We start from the raw sequence: 9,122 nt of genomic DNA on the forward strand, positions 1-9,122 counted from the left end.
AAACTATCTATACATTCAAGGATGATATATTTTTATGAAACAGGCATTGACCGGTATACTTATGCCTTGCCCATCTTGATTTATCATCCAATAGGCCCCATTGGAGTATACTTCTGATGTTATATATGGGCCATCCCATTTAGAGTCGAACTTGCCCCCAGTCTTACGAGTGACCACTATTGGTCTTTTCAGCATCAATACCATATCGCCTCTTTTAAAGGAGAGATGCTTGACCTTTCTATCAAAAACAGAAGAGATTCTTGCTTGATATAATTGTAATTGTTGCTGGGCTGCTAATCATTTTCATCTAGCAAATCCAATTCTGCCAACATGATCATAGCGTTTTCATCATCAGTAATCGACTGGTGTACTGCTATTCTGAGCGACACAACTTGTTTTTCAATGGGGATAACAGCTTCAACTCTATAAACCAAAGAATATGGCATTGCTTTCGTAGCAGTACGATGAGTAGTTCGATAGGCCCATAGGGCTTCTTGCAACTTCTCATCCCAGTCGCGCTTATTTCCTACAACTGTTTTCTTCAATATCTTCACAATCGTCTTATTGAATGCTTCAGCCAACCCATTAGCCAACGGATAATAGGGTGTCGAGAATGAATGTTGGATATCGAACTTTTAGCATAATTTCTCCATTCCTCTGTTCTTAAATGGAGTCCCGTTATCAGTGATGATCTTTTTGGTTATAGGTTATCAGTTATAAGGGAAGTTCCTAGAAAGAAGTGTCATGATCCTTTTGGTAAAATCATCTTTTCTTTGTTACATGAAGTCCCACATAAAAAGATTTTTTTGCATCTATACTTGACTCTTCATCAGCCAGTAATATTTAAATATTAAAGGATATGTTTCCTCTTCATATAGTGCAAACACTGAAGGATGCATTTTCTGCATTTGATAAAAGAACTGGTTGATTTTTTTACTAGATTTTTAACACCATTGAAAATGGAACCTCTAGTTGGATGCTTATTTCTCGAGGAATTGCAGGCTGTGAGACCCTTAACCTTAGTATCCATTTCACTTCGTCGGGTCCTGCGGTCCTACCGGTTGAATTCCGGCGACCCGCGACCTACAAATTACATTTACAATGACCCTTAAGTCCTATCATATAAATCTGACCCAGATCAACCCGAACCTAGTGCCATAACGACCGTATCATCGCCACGATTCCAACATCACGTCTCGTGCAGCAATCCGAGTTATAGATCATGAGATGTGGGTCATGTATGTTTTAGGCCATAGATCGTGATTTTGGGGCCCACCTGGGGTTGCACAAATCCCTGGACAATGATTACATCACCCTGGGCCATCATTAAAGTAGCTAGGCTAGGTTAGGTGGCTAGACCCCTAGCTAGCAAGCCATGATTATTTCTCTTACCAAGAGAGCCTCTTTTATCTCTCCCGTGCACCTAGCCTCCTTTTTGCTCTTACCCAAATCTAAAATTTCTAATTTCCCTCTTCTCTAGAGAGAGAGAGGCCATCATGCTTTCTCTTTTCTAGCAATGCAATCATGATTTTTTATAAAAATCCCAAGTTCCTTGCAATCCACCTCATTTTCTCTCTCTCCCTCTCTTCTCCTCATCTCTCCCTCTCCCTCTCTAAGCTTGGACGTCCCACCTATTGCCATTTTTTCAGCCCTTCATCCTCCCTTCTACTCCATAATCCAGCCCTCAGCTTAGGATCTTAACCATTAAACCTCCTTCCTTAGAGCTTGAAGACTCTCTTGAAGGTGGTTGCTTGAAGATCTAGTAGGTGGGTGTGCATGTAACTTAGAATCTTAGGTTTTATATTCCTTTACTTGTTCCTCTTCTTCATCTCATGTTTGAAGTATGTAGGGCCCACCAAATGATGGTGGAGGCCCCATGTCTTCTTGCGCGTGGCCATTGGCCCATCATTTTGTGCATGCATAACCCATGTGTGGGGTCATTCTCCATGAACCCCAACATAAACCTTTTTCTTAGTTAGAGGATCCTTAGGTCATCTAGACCCTTGATATTTGGTGGAGAAGGCATCTCCACCATTGGATTTTGATTAGAAGATGCATGCATGGGTAGATCTTGTAATCCCATCAATATAGTGATATGTGTGGTTTGTGATGAAGGGAAGGGCCTCAATGTGGCGGAGCCCCTTCCCTTATAGCTGATTCTTACTCTTCTTTTGTTAATCTATTATTTTCATATGTGTGTGGCCCACCTTGTGGCCTGAAAGTATCCAAACCATCCAAAGAGAGTGGACGCCCATGGCTATCCACTCTATGAACATAGGTGTCCCATTTACCCCTTTTTGGACACATGCAATGGATTTTATGGTATGGATTAGGTCTGGATATTTGTGGGCCCACTGAAGTGGACCACAACTCAGATTCCATGAGGTGATTTTCCCTTATTTTGGTTCCTATGCTCATTTTATTTCATGTGCATGTTGCTGTCCAGAAATTTTTTGGACAGTTTCTGGTTGATTTTGGGTCAAATTTTTGGACTGATTGGGGGACTGTTTCTACCCATTTGATATACTTTTCTTGAAGGTATGGACCCACCTAGATGTACTCCAAATTTTACCTCCATCTGACCTTGATTGAGGTCTCAAAGGAGTGGCCCAAGTGGGGTGGACAGTTTAGATTTTCTAGACTGTCCATCAACATTACAGTTTAGAAATCCATAAATATAAAATAGTTTTTGTAATGGTGGGCCACTTTTATGGACCCTACCTTATAGTACACTTGAATGGGGAGGTTAAAATTATTTTTTCCCCAATTTTTGGAGAACTTGGGCCCACCCTTTTGAGGTGCTCAAAATAGGGACAACACTACTTTATTTTTTCTGTATTTCTTTTATCTTGTTGTCCATGCATGTTTACCTAGGCCTTTATGTGGTGGTGGCCTTCCTATTCACCCAATTTGTGGCTCACCTTGTAGAGGACAACCCCAAATACTTGTGGGCCACATATCTGATCGTATTTTGGGTTGTTTAGGGGCTGGGATATCAGCACCTTGCTGGACATCCAGCTGGGCAGAATGTCCAGCAATGGGCTGGCCATCCACCCCACCTCAAGCCCACCTACGTACATGTTTTGCCCACCCATCCACCATTGAGGTGTGGCCCACTTAGTAGGGGACCAATCCCTAGAGGGACGTCCCAAAGTGGGGCCCACCTGGACCTTGGAATGGGCCAGCCGTCCCACCCTTAGGACGCCTAAGGGGTGGTCGACCGTCCCACCTTAAGGCCCACTTGATGTATCTATTTTATCTAGGCTGTCCTCCCCTGGGGTGGCCCACTGATGTGTGGACCACTCCGTGGAGGGACGTCCACTCATGGAGCCACCTTGATGTATGTTATTCTAGGCTGTCCAGGCCTTTAAAACGCCCAAGCCCACCTAGACGTCCAGCCTGTATGGTGGTGCTGCTGGACTTGCAGTCCAGTAGCAAGCCCACCTTCTTTTGAGTGATATATCCATGCTCTCCATCTGTTGGGGCCCACTATGATTATTAAGAACCACCACTAGATTTATTTTCTTCTATAAATCCCACCTGCTGGACCTCAGCAAGCCCAGGAAGCTGGGTGGGCTGAAAGTCCAGCAATATACTAGAAGTTGTATGATTCATGTTGGGATGTTTTGAGGGATGTGTGGCCCACCAAATGGAGTGTTGAGTACACACATAATCAGTGTATTTTTTAGGCATATTTTTGGGCTTAATTAATGCTTTATAAGGCCCATTCTAAGTGGTATGTTGTGGACCAACAAAAATCTAGATTTTATGGTCCAATAGGCCCAGATGGGCTGGAAATCCTCCATTCGAGCCCAGTATTGTGCAAGGGCTGACCTTATCATATTATGGGCCCAATGAGCTATCTATGAGCCCAACTTGAGTAAATGAACCTTGAATGCCCACTCTTAAATCTGTAGTATAGGCTGACTTGCAAGGCCCACTTTATAACTTGTTGGTTAGGCCTTGCCAAGTCATGGGCTAATGTTTTGAGGCCCACATAAATAATTTAGGCCTTGGCCTTGAATCCTTGGGCTTATGGGCTGCATCCATTTAATGCATGGACCCAATGGCATATGAGGGATGGGCCATAAATGCTCCATTTGGCCCATAATTATATGTACTTGGGCCATGTTTTGCCCTTGTTGAGTCCATGATATTCATGAGGACCTTGGACCATTCTCTTGGGGCCCATTATGTGTTGAAATGTAGATATATGGCTGCCCATTTTGTTTTTACAATGGTATTCGGGCCTTAGGCCTTGGTTTAGTTAGATATCTTGATTGGGCCGCTTTCTTGAGGACAATGGTGGTTAAATGTCCCCATTGTGGGCCCCCTCTAAGCCCATTTGTTAGGCCCATTTTCATCTATGGGTGGTTAAATGTCCACCATAGATACTTGCTAGGTCCATTCTCATCATTTAGGCCCATGCCATTGTCTGCCTAGTCTCGCGGGCTACCCCAGGCTATTGGGCCCCCACTAGTGGTTGTGTTCCTTCCTATCCATGGAAAATTTGTCTAAGTATTTAAACCCAGGATGAGTACATCATTTCATGGCACACTTAGTCATTTTCATGACTCATGGGCTTCATTTGTGTGCTTGATAGATGGTTGATTGCTCATGGTATTATGCCATTGGGCAAGCCATCATGGGACTCCTAGGGTGATGGAGTTGTCTCAGTCAGAAGCATTGGATGCATAGGATTGGATGCATTATTGATTGGTGTGATTCATGCATCTGGCATTGTATAGCACGTTAATATTCGCCCTTGCTTTATCAGGGCTGTAGCCTCCACAGGTATATCGTGGACGACTAGATTTGGACACCGAAAATGTTTGTATGAACACTTAGGGCAGGTAGGATGTCCTTAGGTGAAAGTCCCAGAACCTTCATGATACCAGGAGATGCTCCAACGACGAGACCGAGTGAAAAATATGATCGTCGATGTCTTTACCATCAGGCCACGTCTCCCAATGTATCGTAGTCGGTTGGGAGAGGGTGTGGCCTTACCCGCCTGAGTGAGGGGGTAATAGCTAGGTTGAGTTTGACTAGCTCGTAAATGGGTCCACTACCGTCGAGCCTTGTTGGTGATTGGTTGTCCATAGGTAGGTAGTGAGGTCTATTACGTTCTCTGGGCTGTGCGGCTAGGAGAGCGGCAGTCAGCAGGTAGCGTATTTGACCCCAGTGATTTCCCAGAGAAGAACTGTACTGATTTGTGGACTTGATATGAGGATGACCATGCCTACATTGCATATTACATATGGCACTTGGCTGTATAGCCCCGCATTGCATAGCCTTTAATTGGCAGATGGTATTCCTACCTTGTATTGTTTAGCCTTGTGACGGCTAGTGGTATTCATTGTCTTGCCGCATTCTTTCGCATACTCTGATATCGCATTCATGGCACCTATCCTACACACACTTACACCATCATCTAAGCTTTCTATAAGCTTATGCATGATTGATGCGTGCAGATGATTTGAGGCCAGTGAGCGGAGCAGGAGCTAGAGCGTGCCGTTAATCCTTTTTGAAGTTTTCTTATTATAGACTTTGTATTTCCCTTTGAGTCTTGTACTTGTAAAAAGTTTAAATTCTTAGTGGATTTTGTAATGTTGTTCCTATAGTTATTTATCTGTGACTATGATGTTATGATCTTGGGTATGCTCATTATGAATCAGATTTATGATATAGAAATCCTCCTTGTAGGATCCCAGGATCGAAACCTAGTGAATGGGCGCTAGGAGCCGAGAATGGGGTATTACAGAGGCTGTCGCCGCCGGATTCGGCAATCGGGAATCCTGTGAGCCCGGTTTCCGAGTTGGGGTGTGACACAGGCTATCTAAACCACTCTCGTGGATGACTTTTCAGTCAATCCTACCATGGACATTTTTCAGGTTATGATAACGGACTTGGATCCAAAAGGGCACTACCTTTGCCTAAATTCAGTTGTCAACTAATTACGCTACCCAAGCAGCAATACCTTCTACTTCTCCTTGGTCCTCTATTTGTTTTCAAAAGCAAGCCAAGTGAGGACTTGATGTGTTCATAATTCAACTTATGTTCAGTTAAATTCAGTAAGAAGGATGTAGTATACTTTGTTCGCTATTGCAATGTAAACTACAGGAGCTGTCATCATGTTTCATAATTAACAAAATTGGCCGAAGTAAATGTCATTTTTAGTATTATTATTAGTTTGCTATTTTGATTAAGAAATGATGCCCGTATTTTTAAAAAATGCATGCACCTTTTGTTCTACTGTTTCTCAAGAAATACATGGACAAAAAGCTTCAAATTAAGCTGAACGCAAATAGGGTTGTGGTTGGCACCCTTCGTGGATTTAACCAGTTTATGAATCTGGTGATCCCAAGCATAGACATACCCTTGGAGAAATGAGTATATCTAGTTTTGGATATGTGAGTTGATTAGGCAATTAATTATTATTATTATTTAAAAAAAAAAACTTATGAGAAACGCCAACGGCTTTTTGCCGTCGAAAATGCCGACAATTCTTTCCATCATCCACAGCCGATGGTTTTAGCCGACGAAAACGCTGACAACTAAAACTGTCACCCTAAGCCGTCGGAAAAGTTGACAGTTTTACCCATCGTAGACGCCAACGGCTAAAATCTGTCAGCGAGCAATGCCATGCCCCTTTTCCCCACAGACCGTTTGAATGCTAAAAGCCGTCGGGGAAAGTCAATGCCGACGGTTTTTAGCCGTCAGCGTTGCCCTATTTTTTATTTTTTTTTGTAGTGAGCAATCTCAATATTAATCTACTTGATTCAACGATAATTTGATTAGAATCGAAGTCCTATCTTATCCAATCGGATGATGGAGCAATTAAAACAAAATCTAAACTTTCATTGGATTAGTTCACACATGAAGATCCATTGAATTGATTGGAAGGGATTCCATCATCCTACCATGCCCAGGAGATTGCTGAACAATAGGATTTACTAATCTCCACAACTCCAAATAGATTAAGAAGATATCAAAAGCCTCCACAGAATTTATTGTACTTAAAGTTACAATAAATCATAGAAAAATGAAAATATTCCTCAAATTAAACTAAAATCAAAGTAAGATAAATATCAAAATAAACTATAGGTTTCATCCCTTAGCTAAAAGATTAGTCAAACAAGACTAACATCCTAAAAGAAAAATTAAAAAAATTAACTAGAACCCATGAAGAAATCGAAGTAGAAGAACATTGTCACGCTCCACATAGGCCTTCTTTCCCTTTCTAAACCCTAGAAGATGCTTTGGAACATCATATGGACTCCTATTTATATTTGTGGAACTCCAACTTTCGCACCGAGTTGGAAAATTTCGCAAACCACGTCAAATTTACACACTCCATGTAAACTCTGTGTAATGCCTTTGATGCATTGAATAGCCTTTAATTGCACCTTTGATGTTATCGAAGTGACTTCAATACCATCGAAAAATCATCTAAAACTGCGTAAAGAGCTTGGCTTGAGATATCCTGAAATTCTCGATTGCATTAAACTGACTTCGATAACACCTTCAATGCCATCGAAGGCTATTATGTAACTATTTCATAACTATGTTTTTTGGCCCCAGAATTTTAGAATATCTTTTTTTCGGGCCAATTTTCAGGATTCATTTTCTTCACTTCAAATCTTCAATTCTCTTCATTCCTCACTTAGTTTCCTTGGATCTTTGTCATGTAAATTTTTCATTAATGACTTCCAAATCTTCAATTCGTCATTATCTTCTTTTAAGCTCTAAATCCATCCTTTTAAGCACATATTCATCATAAGCTTTCGAATCGCCTCGCATAACAAAAATGTATATAACTAAATCAAATTATCAATTAAATTTTAGAAAAACTAATGTAATTGAAGGGTTAAATATGCAATATTTGAGTCTCAATAGCACACCACCAACTAATCATATTCCCCAGTTTACTCGGTGCAACTGAACCTTGCTGCCATATTCTTCAAAATTCTCAAATTTCACTCAGTTAGGCGTTTTTGGTGGATCCAAGATCACTCCTTTTGGCCCCAAATATGTGTGAATACACACACGGGCATGCACTCAAGTCCAAAAATCAAATGTATTATCTAAGGACATCCAATTCCCAAATGAAAAAAAATCAGAGGCATTACAAAAGTGAAAATAGTGTTAATGCTAATGCCTTAAATGCAATAACTTATACTCTATCACCAGATGAATTCAAAAGAATCATTTCGTGTGATACAGCTAAACAAGCATGGGATATACTTGAAATGACACATGAAGGAACTAACATTGTAAAAAAGTATAAGATCCAAATCCTCACAATCAAATTTGAGAAAATTCGTATAAAAGAAAGTGAGTCATTTATGGACTTTTATACGAAACTGAATGACATAGTCAATTCTATGTGGGGTCTTGGAGATAGAATCTGAGAAAGTAAGATTTGTGTAAAAATATTGCAATCACTTCCTGATAAGTTTTAACTTGAAAGTTACCGATATATGTTCACAACCCCAAGTGTAGGGTCGCGATGTAGTAATAACTCGATACGACCGAGGTCGAATCCAAAGGGACTAAACTTGTACGTATTCTGAAATAACTAAAACTAGAAATGGAAGAAGATCTAAATATGAAATCTAGCATAAAGGAGAGTAATTGTGAATACACTTGATTAAAACTTACAAATTTAAAGGTGGGAACTAGGGTGTCAAGGATCCACTTGTAGCTATCAAGATGCTACCTTACTTGATTGAAGGAAACAATTGGAATTGGAGTCTTATCCTATCCAATTGGAAGATAAAACAATTAAATTAAATCTGAACTTTCATTGACCTAATTCTCAATGGAAGAGAATTGTGATGAGTGGAAGGGATTCCATCACCCTACCATGCCCAAGAGACGATGGTGAACAACAGGATTTACTAATCTCATAATCTCATAATAGAAAAGAAGATACTCAAAGCTATCATAACATCTATTGTAATTTGAGTCACAACAAATCATAGAAAATCGAAAATATTTCTTAAATTCAAATTAGAAATCAATAAAGTTCAACATAAATAAGAATCAAAGGAAAATAAACATCCCAACATGCTACAAGATTCACCTCTTAGCCCTATCTAAGAGCTTAGCTAGTCATAGCT

The sequence above is a fragment of the Magnolia sinica genome, chromosome 14, assembly GCF_029962835.1.
Source record: "Magnolia sinica isolate HGM2019 chromosome 14, MsV1, whole genome shotgun sequence".
Lineage (NCBI taxonomy): Eukaryota > Viridiplantae > Streptophyta > Magnoliopsida > Magnoliales > Magnoliaceae > Magnolia > Magnolia sinica.